The sequence below is a fragment of the Quercus lobata genome, chromosome 5 (assembly GCF_001633185.2).
Source record: "Quercus lobata isolate SW786 chromosome 5, ValleyOak3.0 Primary Assembly, whole genome shotgun sequence".
NCBI lineage: Eukaryota > Viridiplantae > Streptophyta > Magnoliopsida > Fagales > Fagaceae > Quercus > Quercus lobata.
The window spans coordinates 82,064,717-82,070,222 of NC_044908.1; the positions used below are offsets into that span (position 1 = coordinate 82,064,717).

Here is a 5,506-nt window from a genome sequence, read left to right on the forward strand (position 1 = left end):
TTGTACCTTTATAATCTATACACAAAGAATATGTTTCATATTTTCAAAAAAAAAAAAAAAAAAGAATATGTTTCATATTGTGTTGTTTGAAACTTCAAATTATTGAAGAGAGATGCTACAGGACAAGACTTAGATATATACCGGTTTCTAGGCAAAGTGATAAGGTTTAAGATTTTTTCCCCACGTCTTCCTCTCAGTTTGGTCTCTTACAACTATCCATATCATGGATCATTGCCATTTCACTAGGCTTTTTCACTCCTATGACTTCCACCTTTAAATTTCTCTGACAATTCCATGTGTATAGAACACATCTTCACCATCCTTTTCTTATACATGATCTCAAATGGTTAGAGGACCACATGGTTTTCGCACAGGTATATGAGAAAATTTATGAGTTGCAACAATATGAATTTTTTGAATATCCAAATCTTCAAATTCTCCATCACTGTTTGATATAAACTACATATCAATCCTTCATCATTTAAATAAAAATAGCAAGCAATAATAATTAACAATATTAAGGACAATCTGTGGCATGAAAAGTAGACCACCATGTGAGCTGGTTCTATTATTGCTAGCGGGCCATTATGAATGGCCGTTGTGGTGTAACCTCTAACACGGTCCAGTTCAAGCACAGTGGCCATGCTAGCATTTGATTTTTGTAGCAGTACATCAAAAGGCAAATATATATGATCAAAAGGACCCTAGAAAATCACTAAATAATTTGCCACTAAGACACAAAACGACAAGATCCAGAGGAAAAGCCTAAGCCAAGATTCAATACACTTTCAGGTAGGGCACAGCCATACAAATACTAACCAAGCTAATTATTGAATTGGTAAAATTATTAAATTAGTAACTGCAAGCTCAGTTGTAAGCAGATGCCTATCCAAGGCACTAACATTTGTAGGCAGATGACTCCCAACTTTTTGCAAGGTAGTTTTAGTAGCAACATCACCATTAAGCCCAACAACTGAGGAAAAATTTATAAAGGGGGGGGGGGGGGGGGGGGGGGGGGGTAATCACTGAGCAATTGAACTACTTTCCCAAGATCAGTTAAGTACCATTCACCTATTAAGTCTTGGTCTCTTACAACTATCCATATCATGGATCATTGCCATTTCATTAGGCTTTTTCACTCCTATGACTTGCACCTGTAAATTTCTTTCATAATTGCATGTGTATAGAATACATCTTCACCATCCTTTTCTTGTGCATGATCTCAAATGGTTAGAGGACCACATGGTTTTCGCACAAGTATATGAGAAAATTTATGGAAGTTTTAATTTTTAAGGCCACAAGAAATGGGTATATATAAAAGAACATGTTTTACAATATGCAAAGCAAAAATTTAATGAACTAACTTGTCAATTTCAGAAATAACAAAAATTACCAGCGCAAGAGTCCAAGAAGTTTGAAAAGGGAGAGGAACAATGATGTGCTAGTTACCTAGTGTTAAGTACATTGTATAAATGGTTGAAATAATATGGGAAAGTGATTGCAATAAAGCCCAAAAGACCAAACGCAGAAGTCTCTTAGTCTTCCACATTTACTGTTTCACCGGATCACTAAATCTAGACTGCAAACTTTTTTTGTAAAGAAGTTGAAGAGTGTATTGTAGCTTGAGAGACAGAGTGCCACATGACAAGGTCTCATGCACTCTCACATGAGGTTTCTGCTTTTATATATATATATATATATATATTGATTTGGAATTACCACCCGTCATTGAGATTTTCTAAAGTGTCCTTGGTCACTATAGAAGTGGAAAATTTTCAACCAATCCCAAGTGTTCATGTACTACTTAGCGGATCTCACTGTTATTTAGAAATCAATGAAAATATTTCAAGTGGCGCTAAATAAAAATTATGATGAACACCATAGAGCCAATGACACATTGACATGTGATAGTATTTACTTTAAATGACATAAACAGTCTAATTACTCCCCTCTTTTCTTTTGATAAATATACTCATTCAATATAAGGAATATGAGTATTTTTTGTCAAAAAATTAAATATAATTTCCTTAAATTGGAGTACAAGATTTTTTTGGAGGCCCAATCAGCTACATCAGTAACACAGTGTTTACCCCAATCCATCAATATTTTAGCAATCTTTAGCCACTTGGCCTTTGGGCTGCAAGTGGGGGTGAGAGAATTTGTTTTTGATTTTGTTTTTTTGATCAATCTCATCGCCAAAGGGTCCATATTTGTACCCTTTAGCAATCTTTTCTTCTTCTTCTTCTTTTTTTTTTTTTTTTTTGACCAATCTCATCGCCGAAGGGTCCATATTGGGCTTTGTTTGTGTAGAATGTAATGGACCGCAAAGCTTTGAAGCTATCGCTCCCTTTACTAGGCCCATAAAATCCCGCAATGCGAACCAAGAATTCCTTTGACACTTCCAGCTTTATCCACCAAACCAGAATACAAATAGGATTAGCAAAATTTTAATTAGAATTAGAATTATGTAAGCTTGTAAAGTTTATCGTATGTTCTACAGCTCAACTAACAAATCAAAGTAACATGCATGGTATTGTAACATCTTTGTATAGTGTCTCAGAATTATAACTGCAATTTTTCTTTTTTTCATATTTAAATAATGACAGTAATAGCTATCATTATTTATTTACCATATTGATTTTATCACCGCCTGCTCCACCATGCTTCTGTGACCAAACAGGCTTCCTGTCTCTGCTTTCATACAACATAAGAATTGCATGAATCACTGAATCTCCAAAGTGCAAATGCAATTCACGGATTGCCGGAAAAACTCCATGCCCACCCCACAGCCCAGGTCCTCGAGGTACAGCCACTTTCATCGTATTCTCCGGCTATTAAACAGGTACAACAACTTGTAAATGAATAACATCCTTCAGTCCTCGAATAAAACATGAACTTTGGGAAACAATAACGACCAAACCTCTTTCTGCGTCGTATTCACATAGGCACCAATGGCATCAACATAAATACCCGCACGACCATATATGGAATCCAACAATCATGTCACTCTCCAGAGGGTGGGAAAATGGTTGACCGGTCACAGTTCCATAGGGTCCATACTCAGTCTAATTTGTTTTAAAACTTACAGAATGAATTACATTATGGGTTTCGAAGTTCGTATATGTACCGCTAAAGGATGTCAGGTGCTCTTCAGGCCAGTTGAGTGATATCTACATATAATGCACCAAAAAAAAACAAAAAACAAAAATTCAACTTCATTTTATGTATATTTAATTTCTTGTTTCACAAAAATGCTTGATTAATGAAACTGAGTAGTACCAGCATATATGTACCTTTTTAGTTATATGTCCACCATTACCACCAACCTTCATAGATTGCTGGTGTACACCATATTCATCCCCACATTTGAATGAAATTGAATCGATGGCATCTCCATGATGGATTTCCATCTCAATGATCCCACCCTTATTTTGCACAAAGCTCCAGTGGTTTCCACCTATACCTCCCCATGTTGCGAAGAGATGATCACTAAGAGAAAACTGTAGCGACCTGTATTTTTTTTTTTTTTAGGTGTTAAGTATTTTTAACACACATAAAGAAATGGAAGAAAATTTTTTAAACCTATATTATTTTTTGTTGCCTTACAATGAACAAAGAATGCCAGTCTCCTTCTATAACTGAAGAGAAATGCAATACGACAAGACTATACTTAATTACAAACTTCTAATTAGTGGACAATACGTGTCGTTTTAATTAATTACAAATTACTAGCTATTGAAGTTTGGTGGGTTGTGAAAGTTAGCAATAATTGTGTAACTACCACAATTACTACTTGTTCACTATTCAGCAAAAAAAAAAAAAATTATATATTACAACTTGTTGGCAAATACTAATGCTACGATAATGGATTATTTAGCTCCGTTTTTTACTTTTCTATACAACTTTCTTATATATTTACATGTTCAGACATTTGATGATTACAAAGATCCAGCACGCTCAGCTATCCTCTTACTGCTTGTAAAGTGGTTTAAGACATTTTTCGCATACTAATCTTATTCTTCCATTAAAGTTAACCCAATCACAAGACCACTTAGGTAATTAATCAATTAAGGCCCCTAAATTTAAAACACCAAATATTAGTGAATAAATAAAAAATAAATTTTTATCAAATAAAAAACTGAATAATAAAAATAATAAAGTTATTAAAAAATTTATTACGTAAAGCATAGAAAGAGAGGAGAGATAGACCTCAGTGCATAAAGCGTAAAATTATATTGAAATATTTTGGCCTTCTTATATCGTTAGTTAAATATTAAATAAGATATCATTGCTTTAATTATAGTAGGAAATTGCCTCCATTTATCTGCGGCTAAAACTTGAAAAATTACTTGACTAGTGATTCCCCATTCAATATCTTCAATATACCATTCTTTGTGATTTAATGGCTGTTATCTTTGGTATTAACATCTGAAAGATTGATATATATATATATATATATATATATATATCCCAATATCTGTGACATCGGAGCAAGATTTTTCTAATCCTTAGTCCTTGATTCTCTATTTTTTATTGAGGACTTCAAAAACATCTTAAGGGTGTAAACCGTTTTGTTTTTTCAAATTAAGAGTGCAATTCTTTTGGTTCTATCTTATTCAGGGGTTAAATCTTCCGTGTCAAGAAGATCTATAATGCAGATATCAAGTCCTCAAAAGGGTTCTCTAGATGACTATAAAAAATTTTAGTTAAACAACTCGCAAATGAACAAGAAATTTATTAAAAACACCAAAATGCTTTTCATCTAATCAAATTAGGAGAATACATTTTAAGTAAAAAAATTTATTTAAATATGTAAAAGGTCTCAATTTAATTGTAGTCTTAGACCCAAAAATCCCTTCCGTCAACACTGTCCACAATTCTAGTTCAATACCAAAATTTTCTTTATCTTTGATTAAATTAGAAAATTTGACATTTTCTTAACCTAGATTTAGTAATAAAATCAATTATATATTGGAGATCGCACACAGTTAGAAAATTCAGTGATTGGTTGCAACTTCCAATTATAATAAATCACTAATGATCTCTAGAAAACTTGCTCTTGTAGGATTCACACACTCTTCAAGCACTTCTCCAATAGAAAGAATGAAAGAAGGGGAACCCATTTGCTTTCTCTATTCTCAATCACACAATGAACAACAACAACAAAAATGTTGCTGTAAGAACCAAGTATAAGACTTCTGGGCCTCAGATCACTTGGGCTCACAATTTATTTGTAGTGGGTTTAAGGATTTCCTACTATGGGTCGTTCTCGGCAGAGAGACTCAAAGCAACGCCCAGTTGATGTTCACCCACTTGACTGTTTTCTCTCAATTTTTCTGAACCCCTTCTTCTCCCAACTTTCTTCTATTTATAGCCAAGGTTAGTGAGGAGATTATGATTACAGCCACCGTTAGTGCTACTGAAGGTCCAATATTATCTGATTAAAGTGGATGTTTAGGTGAGAGGGCGGTGCAGCATTTATGATCTTGGAACTTGGTTCCATCTT

The 5,506-nt window shown here is 33.9% G+C and overlaps 1 pseudogene; it reads right to left on the minus strand.

Annotated features, from left to right (window-relative positions):
• Positions 1-1,125: 1,125 nt before the first annotated feature.
• Positions 1,126-5,123, minus strand: LOC115991292 (annotated as a pseudogene).
• Positions 5,124-5,506: the final 383 nt, after the last annotated feature.